The 15,008-nt window shown below is 43.9% G+C and overlaps 1 non-coding gene across 1 annotated transcript; it reads left to right on the plus strand.

The window, feature by feature from the left end:
* The first annotated feature begins 7,449 nt into the window (after positions 1-7,449).
* Positions 7,450-7,661, plus strand: LOC126000675 (small nucleolar RNA U3). Its single transcript, XR_007492838.1, has one exon. It is a non-coding gene; the product is annotated as a small nucleolar RNA U3 (small nucleolar RNA).
* Positions 7,662-15,008: the final 7,347 nt, after the last annotated feature.

The following is a 15,008-nucleotide window of genomic DNA, read 5'->3' on the forward strand; positions in this document are numbered from 1 at the left end:
AAGGAGTCACCCCTAAGCACTGCCAGGTGTGGCCCAAACAAACAAAACAAAAAATTTAAATAGAAAATATTTTAATATATTTTAAAATATTCAAATATTTTTAGAAAAGAACAAATTTGGGGCTGGAGAGATAGCACAGCAGCAGGGCATTTTCCTTGCATGTGGCCCACTCAGAAGGGACCCAGTTCGATTCCTAGCATCCCATATGGTCCCCAAGCCTGCCAGGGGTTATTTCTGAGTGCATCGGCAGGAATAACCCTTGAGTGCTTCTAGGTGTGGCCCAGAAACTAACGAACAATCAACAAATCAATAAATAAATAAAGCATAAAAATGGAATTTTTTAAAAATAGAAAACAACACTTTCTATGCACACTTTCAACGTATTACTTTGAGGAAAATGAAACAAATAAATATTGAAAATGAAGAAAAGTACATTTTAATCAACAAACTCATCAGAGTTGAGAGAGAAATGTGGGGAGTTGTGGAGTGCAGCACACATCTCACACATGAGCACTGCAGGCCCAGGACGAGTCAGCTTCTAAGTAGGACAGGCAGCAGCAGCAGAAACACCCAACCCGCTGGATAAATGTCCTAAGTAGGCTGCAGGTGTCCTGTGGGTGAGTCATAGTTTGAGGAACCATAGTTTGGGCTAAAGCAAATGTCTCTAGGCACCCCTCAACTGAGTCATTTGCGTATCATTTCTAAAGGGCTGTCCAGTGGCATAAGAATCCAAATGGTTCCCACCAGTAATGTAGTGATGGGTCTCAAATGCCTGTCCCTTGTGGCTCTAATTTCTGTTCATGTCCTCTGGTTTTCTGCCTCCCATGTCACTATTGTCATCTACAATTCTTGGGTTGGGATGCTGATGTTCAGTTGACCCCCAACCCTATTCCAAGGACTACATTGGTCAAGGCTTCTGAGCCACAAATGCCAGATTCCAGTAGAGTCTTAAATATCACCAGGTCCAGCTGAGCCCACCAAGACTACAAGAATGCGAGTGCAAGTCAGCACTGCCAAGAACAGTCTGGATGTTCCCTAACTGCCCTTGAGTATCCTGGGTGCAGTGGTCGTGGAGTCTGCTGATATAGTAGAGCATATGCCGAATATATTTGAAGTTGCAGCAGATTCTGGGTGCACGTGTTCCTCTGTCGCACATTGAGAACAGGTGCCCCTGGCACCACTACGTATGGCCAAAAAAACTTTAATGGAGTAAGTAAATGATTCTTTAACCTTCCCTGTGAAAAATGAGGCATTGTTAATAGAACATGTCAGGTATTTCTTTTCCTGAGGGAACTATCTTATGCTAGGAAAAAAATTAAAATGCTTGATTAAAAAAGAAAAAATTCTCAAGATTTCCATCAAAAGTGTGCATAGGCTGTTCTGCCCAAGACAGCCCAAAAGAAGCCACCAAACACAATCTCCTGGGCCCAAACCCGGAGAGCCATTATAAAAGACTGCTGCCTGGCTCCCTGTTGCCTTTCTGCCCAAGGCAGCCAAGAAGATGCCATTGAACATGAACTCCAGTACCCAATCCCGGTACAGGTCCCACCCAATATGGTGGAGCCAGAAGAGTGCAGCAGCTCCGCTTAGCTCCATGCAGTCCGCATCTTCTAAAGTTAGGCCATGAACCGAGCACAGCACATAGTAAAAACCACTATAGAAGTGTTGCAGTGCAGAAACAATGCATGATAATACCACAATAGAGAATGAAGATGATCTGAAAAGAGTATGAATATGGAGGATGCTAAAAGAACTCAAAGCAAGCATAGATTGATCTGAACAGACCATAGTGAAGAACTCACAACTGAAATAAGAGGTCTGAAAATCTCAGTGGATGAAATGAACACCTCAATGAAAACCCTCTCCAAAGGCGTAACAGCAGCTGAGGATAGACAGATGCAGAACCACTGCATACAGCAGAAGACATTGAAAAAGAACCTTTAAAGCAAATAATCAAACAGTGAATTTACTACTCAAAATATGTGAGCAGTTGAACATAGAGGTCGTTGATAAATGCAACAAAAACAACATAGGAATCATTGGAGTCTTAGAGACTCAGGAAGAGAATATTAAGAAGAGTTGGAGAAAGTGTGAGAAGAGGAAGACGAAGAAGAATATGAAGAAGAGGAAAAAGAGGGGGAAGAAAAAAAAGAAAAAAGAAAGTACAGGAAGGAAAAAGCAGAGGAAGAGGAAGAAGAAGAATAAAAGAAGTGGAAGAGGAAGAATAAAAGGAGGAAGAAGTGGAAGAGAAAGAAGAAAAAGAAGAGGAAGAAGAGGAGAAAGAAGAGAACAAAAAGGAGAAAGAAGGGGAAGTAGACAAGGAAGAAGTAGATGAACAGGAGAAAGAAAAAGAAGAGGAAGAAATAGAAGAAGAGGAAGAAGGGAAGAAGAGAAGACCAAGAGAAAGAAGAAAAAGAGGAGAGGTAAAAAAGAAAATGAATTGAAGATATTTTAAATTTATTTTGTTTTATTTTATTTTTGTTTTTTCAGTCACATCCTGCAGTGCTCAGGGGCTACTCATAGCCCTATGCTCTGAAATCGCTCCTGGAAGACTCAGAAGACCATATGGGATGCCGGGATTGGAACCACTGTCCATCTCCATGCAAGACAAACGCCCTACCTCCATTCTATGTCTCTGGCTTCTGAAGATTTATTATTAATTTCTTTTCTTATTTTTTTTTGGTTTTTCGGGCCACACCGGTTTGATGCTCATGGATTACTCCTGGCTAAGCGCTCAGAAATCACTCCTGACTTGGGGGGGACCATATGGGACGCCAAAGAATCGAACCACAGTCCTTCCTTGACTAGCACTTGCAAGGCAGACACCTTACCTCTAGCGCCACCTCACCGACCCCTGATTTCTTTTCTTATAATATTGTCTTTGTTTAAGAACAGTGATTATAAACATGTCTGTGGGTAAAAAGAGAGAGATCTTAAAAAAAGAACAAAGGGATCGTGATGCCGATGAGGAAGGAGAAGGGGATGAGGACACCCCAACCTCAGTTCCAGGTTCTAGCCTGGCTGCCCGAAACCCTTATGCCCTGCTGGGTGAGGACGAGTGCTGAGTCCTGCCCTCTGCCATTCCCCGATCACTCTGCTTTGGACTGACTTCTGGGGTGTCTCCCCTTTGCTACCCCAATTGTGAATAAAGATTGTCTGCTTTGTAAAAAAAAAAAAAGAAGAACAAAGGTGCATTGTCTAAGTACTGTTCAGGCCTGCTCACCTAGGCAGTATGGAATCTACCCAACTTTAGTTCTTTAATAGATCAAGAAATTATTGAGGTCATCATGTGGGACCATGGTGGGTTACAGAAAATGGTAGGTTCTGATGCTAAAATTCTTTTCATTTTTATTTTGTTTTGTTTGGAAGCCACATATACTGGTTCTCAGAGTTTCTTCCTGGCTCTCAGCTCAGAAATCATTCTTGGCAGGCTCAAAGAACTGAGTGGGATGATGGGGATCAAACTGGGTCAGGTACATATGGGCAAACACCCTCCTGATATGCAATCTCTCTGTCCCTAAAATTCTTATTTTTTTAAGTTGAAATGAATAAAGCCAGATAAGGTCAACATACACTGACAACTCAGTTCTGTTGCCATGACACAGAAAAAGAGGACGGGGGTGTCACACCTCACTTTGTTAGACTACAGGGCAGAGGAAGGTAACTACATAGACTAAAGAGGTAAGGGGCAAAGCCACTCTTGGGTGTTGGAGAGAAGATGACCAGGGTGCGAAGGGGTAAAGAGGGGGAGAACTTATTGCCTGGACATGCTCGTGGGACACTTCCCAAAATCCCTTGAGAGCATCTGACTTTCCTCACATCTTCCACAGATGTGGGGTCTATGGTGAAATGAGGGTGGGAAGAAAGGTCCCAAGCATTCAGACATCTGACAAGACTCTTATTCTGTTCCCAGCACTCAGTATTGTGGTAACAGGCATTCTCTTAATCAAGCATACTGAGACGATCCATGGTGAGTAAACATGGAGGGTTTTTATTTACACTACTTAGTCAGACGAGGTAAGTACCCTAGACCAAGATTAGGGTCTAAAAGTCGGTTTTAATAGAACAATACTGAAAGATCATAATGAATGGACTTCATGCTCAAATTATGGGGGGTGCATACCTCAATCAATATGCATATCAATATGGCAATTAAGGTTCATCCATAGGCCAGACCAGAGGGAATACCTTTCAACCTTCCCATACACATGCAAAAGCATCTCTCTATTTTTTTTGTTTGTCTGTTATGGGGCCACATCTGGTGGTGTTCAGCGGTTATTTTTGGCTCTATGCTCAAAAATCACTCCTGGCAGGCACGGAGGACCATATGAGATACTGGAGATCAAACCCGGGTCTGTCCCAGGTCACCATGTGCAACGCCAATGCACTAATGTTTTTTGGTGTTTTTTTTGTTTTGTTTTTGTTTTTGGGCCACACCCGGCGATGCTCAGGGGTTCCTCCTGGCTGTCTGCTCAGAAATAGCTCCTGGCAGGCATGGGGGATCATACGGCACACTGGGATTCGAAACAACCACCTTTGGTCCTTGATGGGCTGCTTGCAAGGCAAACGCCGCTGTGCTATCTCTCCGGGCCCGCCAATGTACTACTGTTGTGCTACTTCTCCAGCCCCAGCGTCTCTTTTTAAATAAATTAGTTTATATGAATACCATGGTGAAATGGCTGTTCATAATAAAATTTGGTACGTTTTTGTTTGTTTTTCAAAATTGCAAAGTTGTTCATGACTGAGTTTCAGTCACCAATTTTCAACACCCTTCTTCAGTGCATGTTACCAATCCAGGAGAACCCCAACAATACAGGCACTACATTTCCAACTCAACAGCTACTCAGGAAAACAGAACATCAACAAAGCATCCCACACCCGTCTCTGATGATGCTCATGGAGTTACTTGGAGGAGCTTCCAGGGGTGAAATAGGTCAGATATATGAAATAGAGCAAATGGGTCCCCGTGAACGAGGCAGAGATTATTTGGAAGTGAGATCTGCTTCTCAGGTTGTAAAAGGTGACTTCTTCCAACGCATAATCTTAGAAAATGCCGAAGTGGAGCTTGAGAGTGGGCAAGAGGGAAAACGTCTTGCTCTTGAGTGGGCACCAGGTGACAGGCAAGTTTCTGCAGAACACAGCCTGTCACTCATTAGGACCATCCACTCAAGCCATCGATTTGGACTTGCTGGGAGCATTGGCTGCCATCAAATCCCTCAGCACCCAGGATAGCTACATGCGCTCTGTATGTGTTGGCAAGAAGACCAGGGCCCCAGGCTGGTTCTCCTGGCAGTAGAGAACCAGCCTCTTGTCCTGGGAGACAAACAGACCTGGATGTGCCGTCTGAGGATCCACGGTCACATCCATCTGAAATCTGCTCATTATGTTCTGCAACCAAAGGCATGTGGTTGGAAAGTGCGGATGAACTTGGGATACTGGCAGAAGGTTTGGGGGAACTCCTTGCTTTTGCACTTGGTCCTACTGCAGCTATGCATTCCTGACCCCCTTTAGAAGTGTCGGTCAGCCTTCAGAGAGAGCAGGGTGAGGGTGCTCAGGCTGGTCTTGAGCTGGGAGCCCAGCCCAGACAGCTCTTTCAGGTTTCAGATCCCTTTGTGGAAAACAGCCCTCATTAGTCCAGTTGGATCTTAGCCAAGCATCCTACTCTGATCGTAGGACATGCTTTAGTCCCGGAAATCGCGGCACAACTCCTGCCTTTAACTCTCCACTTATCTCTCCATCTTTGTCCCTCCCACACCTGCCTTTCAAAGATCATTTCTGCCTCCTCCAGCTGCTTCCCCATCCGCCCAGGCAGCTCTTGAATCTCTGCCCTGTGGTGAACATCAGTTCCTGTGATGGCTGTCAGGAAGTGGCCTTGTGGTCAGGGGAGGCATCGCACTGGCCACATAGCAACTCCAGGTCGTCCTCACATAACAGGCTCAGGACATGCTGGTGCCTCTCACAGTAGCCTCTGCCCTCTGCTTCTTCTTTCTTTTTCTCCTCCTCCCCCTCCTTCTCTTATTCCACTTCTGTAATATTAACCTTTTGCTGGGAAGCTGCTTGACCAGGTCAATCACGTACCCCAGCTGTGTGTTCTTCTGGGGTTGCCCGTGATTGCAGGGGTGATAGGGAAGGGCAAGACATCCTGCAACAAGTCTGAGCCACAGAAGTTGTGGGCACATCCCATGTTCACGGGCTCCTGAAAAAAATCCTGGGCAAGGGACAGCGGACCTCTGCATGAAGCTCAGCCAAGGAGGCCACCAGGGCCATGTCTGTGCCTGGTGCCTGGTGCAGGAGCAGGGTAGAGTCATGCCTGGACATGTGCAGCAGTGGGTATGGGGTGGGGTGGAGAGCTGCAGCTCTGACCTCCTGGTTGGAAGGGAAGCTGCAGTTCGTCCTCTGTTTGTTAGAGAGCACCACTACGAGGTGAGATGAAAACCTAAGGCAATTTTGGCATAGAAATGCAAAATCCAGATTGTGGCTAATCCTATGGCAAAATCCACCTGTGTCCTAAGGGGGGAAATATATATGTATATATATATATATATATATATATATATATATATATATATATATATATATATATATATATATATATATATATATATATATATATATATAAACATCCTTATAAATGACCTGTGCTACTTACATATTTTACTCTTATTCTGTCCCAGGTAAGTTTCCAAACAAGATACAGCTTCAGTCATTCGGTGCAGTATGCTCAATGTGCTCATAAAAAGATACATGGTGAATTATTCTCTGTTTTGCTTTGTTTATGGGGCTATATCCAGCAGTGCTCAGAGAATACTCCTGGCTCTGCTCTCCATTCTTGGGGCTCAAGAGACCATAAAGGATACCTGGAGTCAAACTCAAGATGGCCACATCAAGGCAAACCTCCTACCTGCTATGGTATCACTCCACACCCACATGTTGTTTGAATTATAGTTAGAAATTATGTGACTTCCTTCACATGAATGACAGGAGTGGTGGATGGTCTGGTCAGTGGATCTATATGAGGGAAGTTGTAGAAAATTCTGGTAAGAAAGCTGGAGAGATAGCATGGAGGTAGGTCATTTGCCTTGCATGCAGAAGGATGGTAGTTCAAATGCCGACATCCATTATGATTCCTCTGAGCCTGCCAGGAGCAATTATTGAGAATTGAGCCACAAATAACCCCTGAGCTCTGCCGGGTCTAAATCAAAACCCAAAACCAAAACCAAAGCAAAAAAAAGTAAAAAGAAAATTCTGATAAATGATGTCATAGAGTCCCCAAACAACAAATATATGTTAGAGCCAAGAGAATACAACAGATAGGGCATTTGCCTGACATGCAGTCAACACAGGTTCAATCCCTGGCAGCCCATATAGTTCCCTGAACAATGACACGAGTAATTTCTGAGTGCAGAGCGAGGTTGTATGCTTCAAACAGCAAAGTAAAACATAATCGCAAAGACTATATTTTCAGGGAACATTTCTACAGTGTGTAACTAGAGAAGTCTCGCTGATCATGTAGAGCACCTGAAACCATGAGGAGGAGGCAGAGCGTCCTCTTCTGAGCGTGAAGCCGGGTCCAGGTGTCACTTCTGTGGCTGCCTTTGGCCATCAATGATCGTTCTTCCTTTCTTCTGGAAGGGGTAGAGCAGGGGTCTCAAACTAGTGGCCCTAGGGCCATTTGCTGCCCTCCATACAACATTTTATGGCCCTGCCCTAAAGGAATCTTTTTTTTTTTGTTTTGTTTTGTTTTAGTTGTTTGGGTCACACACACACCAATGTTCAAGGCTTACTACTGACTATGCACTCAAAGATCACCCCAACTTTGCCTCCTGCGGCCCTCAGGTAAATTGAGTTTGAGATCCATGGGGTAGTGGGAGAGGATGCAGTCTGAGTGGCATTTAAAAAATTCTTTGAAATATAAAAACCATAATTGCAAGTGTTTGTGTCTCTCATTTTTCTATGATTTTTTAGACGTGCTAATTATTTTACACACTCAAAACAGCTTAAAAATGTCCTGAAAAGTCCAAGTAGTTCAAACCTGTGTCTAAAATAAAAACCCAAGGTCAGAGACAGAAAGAGAGAAATAAATTTTCTGCAGAGAAGCAGGCAGGGAAACTGGGATAATTGATCATGATATTTGGACACTGTTAAAGGGGGTATAGAGAGAAAAAAGGAGATAGAACACTCTTCAAAACCGTCATGGTCACATTTACAGTGCCCCTTGTGTTAAAAATCGGTGCATGTCAGAGATCTGTGAAATCCTGATCTTAGGTGTATCTATCCCTTTGCAAGGAGACGACCATGGCCCATCACAAACACAATATTCGAGGTGCCCAGAAGGGCTAGCAACATCCAGAAACAGGCCGTTGAAAATCTCAGGGTTTCCTTCCCTCAATAAACCCAGGATCAATCACTGCAGGTTGAGGCTACTTGGGGTCTTATATCCCCTTTCAAACTTTACTAAAAAAAATTCGAATGATATGTCCCTAAGTTATGGGGTACTTTAAAATCTGGAAGTAAAAGCATGAAAATACACTTTATTTCCCTCAAAATAAATTAAAGTACCCAGGAACAACTGCAGAGATGATTCAGAGAGTTATCCCAGATGATAGGACCTTTCTCTTGCAGACAGCCAATGCCGGTACAATGCTCAGCATACCATATGATCCCCAGGATGTTAAAATTAATCTCACATTGCAAAGCAGCCTAGGAAATGCCCCTAAAGAGCTGGCCCGAAATACTTGTTTGACGATTTCAAACATGTTTGTGTTATTTTAATTTTTTTTTGTGGTTTTTGGGTCACACCCGGCAGTGCTCAGAGGTTATTCCTGGCTCCAGACTCAGAAATTGCTCCTGGCAGGATGGGGGACCATATGGGGCACCGGGATTTGAACCGATGACCTCCTGCATGAATGGCAAACGCCTTACCTCCATGCTATCTCTCCGGCCCCATGTGTTCTATTTTCTTGCCTTAAGTATAAATACAATATTAAACCTCCTTTATTCACTTACATTCAAAACAAGGACAGTTTGGTAAAAAAAAAAAACTGTGGAAATGTTGAGGTTTTCAGGGAAAAATCTACAGGGTAACAACCCGGAATGCATCAGCACATACTTCAGAGTGGTTTTTCTGCTAGACTCTGGGAAGTTCCAGTGGATTTTACAACATGGAAATAGTGGATAAAAAGACACACTTTAGGGAAAATCTATCCTTCTATAGGCTGGCGCCGAATAATTGAGAGGTACTTTATTATATGCTTCAATAAATGATGAGTTATAAGTTACCATATAGGCAAGGCACTTGGCTGCATATAGATAACCCAGTAGTGATCTGCTACCATACTATATGGTGCCAATAATATAGCTGACCCAAAGTTCTTGTTTGACGATTTGAAATATGTTTGTGTTGTTTTCTTGCCTTAAGTATAAATACAATATTAAACCTCCTTTATTCACTTACATGCAAAACAAGGACATTTTGTTAAAAAAAAAACCTGTGGAAATGTTGAGGTTTTCAGGGGAAAATCTACAGGGTAACAACCCGGAATGCACCAGCACATACTTCAGAGTGGTTTTCCTGCTAGACTCTGGGAAGTTCCAGTGGACTTTACAACATGGAAATAGTGGATGAAAAGATACATTCCAGGGAAAATCCTTTTAGGCTGGTGCTGAATAATTGAGAGGTACTTTATTATATGCTTCAATAATTCATGAGTTATAAGTTACCATATAGGCAAGGCACTTGGCTGCATATAGATAACCCAGTAGTGATCTGCTACCATACTATATGGTGCCAATAGACAGTAGTGATTCTTTGGTGCAGAGATCAGTTGAGCAAAGTCCAATTGACCCACAACTTTGAAGAATTAATACAAACATATATAAGCCCTATACTCACATCCAGAAAATTTATGTGGAAGTCAGGAGGCATCAGCAGTCCTGCCATCTTCTCACCAAGCACAGTTGCCTCTCCCTCATGTTTATTAAACACTCAGGTGTGCGATGTCACACTGTTTCACACAGTTAAAAAGCGCTATGTCTTCAGGTCTCAGACTGTTCATCCCATATGTCCTGTGATGGTGGACCAGACAGCAGTTAAGGTGACTCTACCTTGGAATTTCTGTGTATAAACAAAAGGACCATTTCTGCTGATGTAATGACAGTGGAGTATGCCCCTTGGAGAACCCTAGACACACACTCAGGAAACATCACTTGGATATGGTCCCTGTGATGTCAGGTATAAAAAGAACAACATTAGCCACTAAGAGAGCCAGATAGTGAGCAGAAAATCACTGTCCTATCCATTGAAGTCTCGATAAAGCATCTATCCCTCTATTTGTATCTCTCCCTCTAATTTTATTGAACCTGGACCTTTCCCAAGCCACTTCTAGCTAGTGACTCTCTCTCTCTCACTTAAGTGAGAATAAAGATACTCCCTTTTTCTCTCAGTTCCAGGCAGACAATCATTACAAGCAAGAATCTCTGGATTGGCATGATGCTCCTGGCAGTTTATTCACATGGACACTTTGAGCCTTGTAGCACCAGATCCTGAAAGTCTGGTAATTCTGCACCATGCAGTTCTGGCAGCTTTGGGGCTCTGCAGCGTTGCTGCACCTGTATAGCAGGCTGACATACAGCTCATTGCAGTCTCCTGTAGAAGCCTGGACAGTTGTAGATAACCAGAGTATCTGCAGGCTGAAACACAGTGATTATTCTACAAAATTCTACAAACACCATTACGTGGGTTTATAAATTCCATCTACTCAAACTTTTCCCACAATTCTGCTGCTTCTGCTCTCCCAGCTGTGGTTCAGGTAGTTGACCTGAATTCAGAGCTCGAAGATTGGGTGGAATGGAAGAAGCCAAAGCCAAAAACACACTGCATGTCTGAGCACAATGCTCTGTGTGGGTCCTGACACCAGAGATGCAGGCTCTCCTCTGGTCATACAGGAAGGCACTTTCCACTATGTTCAGCACCTCAGCCTCCATTGGGAAAATGCAACGTCTCCAGGAGCTTTGGGGTCTCATAACTTAACCCCAAGGGATTGAGGAGAATCGGGTCTAGAAGCAAGCATTGACTATGGATATAATCCACAAAGATAGAAGGGAATAAAGCAGACTGAGGAAAGTTCCACTACCACTCTTCGACTGCAAGCAAGAGATTTAAGTCAGTCAGCCCATTTGTAAAAAAATATTGCAACCCATTTTACCCAGCTATGGAGTCTTTATTGGAAAGAGAAAGACAACCCTCTAGGGTGGAGAAAAGGGTAAGGGAACAATCCAAAAGATGCTTCAACACAAAGTTGCTCCCTTCCAATGAGTGACAAGCACCAGCAGAAAAACAGAATGGAAACCCGGTTATCCCAACAGTGGTAGAGCAGTGCACCCTTGTATATCTCTGTCTCTCAGGAAACCTCCAGGCAGTGTGACTGCTGTGGACAAAGCAGATCTGCAGGCTAGATGGTGGAAATAGTCAGTTCAAGAGATTGACACAAAGATCTAGAAGATGCACCTATCCAGTTCTCAGTCAGGTGACTGAGGTCACCATTGCGATTTACAAAGTCATTTCTAGTTGAGTTTTCAACATAAAATGTTGATTCATGGGTCTGGAAAGGTGCCGCTAGAAGTAAGGTGTCTGCCATGCAAGCGCTAGCATAGGATGGGCTGTGGTTCAATCCCCTGGCATCCCATATGGTCCACCCAAGCCAGGGGCGATTTCTGAGCGCATAGCCAAGAGTAATCCCTGAGTGTCAAACGGGTGTGGCCCAAAAACCAAAAAAAGTTGATTCATTATGTTAAAGAAATCAAATGTGTCCTGTCAATCCATCTTTTGAAATTTACAAAAGTTGTGCTATAATGATTATCATGAAGTTATTTCTTGTATCAATTTCCAAATAGAATAAAATATTCGTAACAGCTCAGAAAACATGAACAATTTCCTTCCCTGAATGCTACTTCTGAAGATTTTATCTGAAAATTGGGTATTCCATATTTGAAGGAAAGCCTCCAGGCCTCTGAGCTTCCTCTTGGGTGGTAGCAGGAAATGGTGGGTTGCGAGTGGTCTCCTGCTGCCCAGAACTGCCCTGCAGAAAGAATCCTGTCTGGGTTCCCAATCACTATCATCTTCACAATCCTGCTTGAAGTATCATAGGTGATGCTGAGGGAGCGAACTGTGGTCTGTCCTAAGTCAGCCGTGTGCAAAACAGACACCCTACCATTTGCACCCTGCTCCAGCCCCATTTGGGAGCTTTGAGCTTTTCAACCTGACTTCACAATTCTACTTCAAACATAAAATTTTATAATTTCTCAGAAATTAATACAATCATGAGGACGAAGAGATAGCATGGAAATAGGGCATTTGCCTTGCATTCAGAATGACGGTGGTTCAAATCCCAGCATCCCATATGGTACCCCGAGCCTCAGTGCTCCACATCCAACCCAGGGCGTGAGCCAATAGCTCTTTCCAAACTCACCTGCAACCATACCTCTTGGTAGCCTCCCCAATGTTCCACCTTCCAACCAGGAGATCAGTTCAGGCTTCAACCGGCAATGGCCTGCCAGAAGGAAGACTTTGGGGTTAGACACAAGGAAACAGAAGCCAGTGCATGAGTCTGGGTACAAAATGATATTGAACAAATAACAGAAGATGAAGAACAGATTCTTGGCTCTCTAAACACATGTTGGTTATTGTACAGATGAGACCAGGTTGAATGAGAATCAAATTAAGGGGGCTGGTCACACAATGAGGGATGGGGAAGCAATAGGTCAGTGCTGGCCTTGCACATAGTTGAACTGTATTTGGTCTAAGGACCCTCAGGTTGATTTCCCTTCAGTCCCCCTTGGAGTGATTGAGCTCCCTGAGTCCCTCAGGGACAAACCACTGAGTGAAGAGCCAGGCACATGCACTAAGTCCCAGAGGTGTCTTATAAAGAAGAGTCTAGAGGGGCCAGAGAAAGCAAAGTTGTAGGGCATCTGCCTTGCACACAGTGTATTTAGGACAGACTAGGTTTATTCCTAGCATTCCACATGGCCCCCGAATCTACCAGGAGCAACGTCTGAGCACACACTGATTAATAAGCCCTGAGCGCCACCAAGTTTAACCCAGAAATATAAAAAAGGCTGGAGTGATATTTTGGTAGTAATGGCACACGGCAAGTTTATGGTAAAAATGATTTGATAACCAGTACCATACAACATCCATGCAGCCTTATGTTAAGTCATTCCTGGTGTAGATGTATACATAATCCCTTGGAATGCCTGTATAGTAGAAGCCCAAGCTACAGGACTTTAGACAAGGCAGCTTTGGAATCGCAACTGATGAACTGAAGTGAAAATTGGCTCCAGGGATGAACTTGACTCTGCAAAGTAATAGACAATATGGTCGAGCTGTGTGTCCTGGATCTGAGCAGGAAGGGTGCTGAAAGGGACAACTCTGAGTCAATCCCAGGTATAGGCTAGTGTCCATTGATGTTGTCAGGGTTGAATCCTATGTGTAGAGTCATAGGTGGCTTTGGAAATGCAACTGGTTTACTGAGGAGAAATGTGGCTGCAGGGGGGAAGCTGACTGCAGAGTAAAGAACAAAATAGTTGAGCTGTGTGTTCTGGACCTAAGAAACAGAGCCAGGAAAGATGCAGAGAGGAACAACCCTTGTCAATTCCAGGGACATGACTCAAGTAAGCATAGTCAATGGCTCAAATTTCAACACAAAACAAAAGAAGCAGAGAAAGGAAAACAGAAAGTAACTGAAACTAAAATCAAACCCTACAGGGAAATGCATGTGTAGAAAGGACCCTGTTTTGTTTTTTAAGATAGGGCTAAATAGTATTCATCAGGATGCCAGAGTTAGGGACCCCAAGGAGAGTTTACAAGACATGAAAGGGAGGGTCTTGAGGGAATACAAGGAAACTTTGGAACAGTTGTTGTCCTGGCAGAGAAAGCAGCTGCACATTACAAAAGATCACCGTGATAGAACCAGAGACGATTTACTGCATGCTTGCCCAGGAAGGGGGCTTCCCCAAGCTGAAAACTCCACACACCTACAGTCTCCCCATACAGAAGGTATAATTCTAGATGGTATATCCATATGAACTACCTTTGGCTATTGTGAAATAAACTAGAAACAAATCAAAGTGCCTTTCCCAAAGATAGTTAGAAATGTTATTGATGGCAGAAATTCTTAAGGTCTCCTTCTTCACCAACATTCTGGTCCCTATTCCAGAAGTGAAAGCCTGGAATCTGGCATCCAATAAGCTCTTAGACTCATCATTGGTGACTCAGAATAATGAACACAAAGGAATGCCAGAGCACAGAATGGCAAGCCCCCAAACCAAACACAAGACAACAAACCAGAACAATGAGAGCCTCAATCTGCAGAGAACAGCGCCCCTGTGAGGAGCGTCAGCAGCCACATCCAATCCCCAGATTGCTTCCTAAAATGTCTCTGGGCCCCAAAGGTCCAGAAGTGATTGTACCCCTTTACCTCTCCCCTGTCCTTCTTAGAGCCCCTACAACATCCTTACTGGGGACAGGACGTCAAACTTTGAGGCTCCATCGTCTCTGGCCTGGATTATTTCCGAAACCAGCAGTAAGGCCCCTTGCAGTATTTCTAGGAAATGTCACAGCCTTGAGTAAGAAGGATGAGCACAAGCCCTGCCCAGCTGCTTCCTCTGGGTCTTGCTTGATCCTGGCACATCTGAACCTGGCATCCAGCTCCAGTCCTAGTGAGGGGCCATGTGGAAAGCGCCCAAACAGTGTGTTGTTCACCAAATTGTCCTAATATCTACATAGTTTATAAAGGACCAGCATGTGACCCGTGTCTGCACTTACAGTTTCTTGACTAAAATCTATGTTTACAATCAATAGGGCTCTGGTGGAGGGGACAGTAGTACTGAGGGGAGGGTGTTTTCTTTGTGGCAGCTAAGCTAGTTGGACACTTGGGGATGGACCTATGTGACCCTGATCTTGCTGGCACTGGCCCAACACTCCCTTGTAAAAATAACTCTTTTGCATAAAA

This window comes from Suncus etruscus, assembly GCF_024139225.1.
Source record: "Suncus etruscus isolate mSunEtr1 chromosome X unlocalized genomic scaffold, mSunEtr1.pri.cur SUPER_X_unloc_9, whole genome shotgun sequence".
Lineage (NCBI taxonomy): Eukaryota > Metazoa > Chordata > Mammalia > Eulipotyphla > Soricidae > Suncus > Suncus etruscus.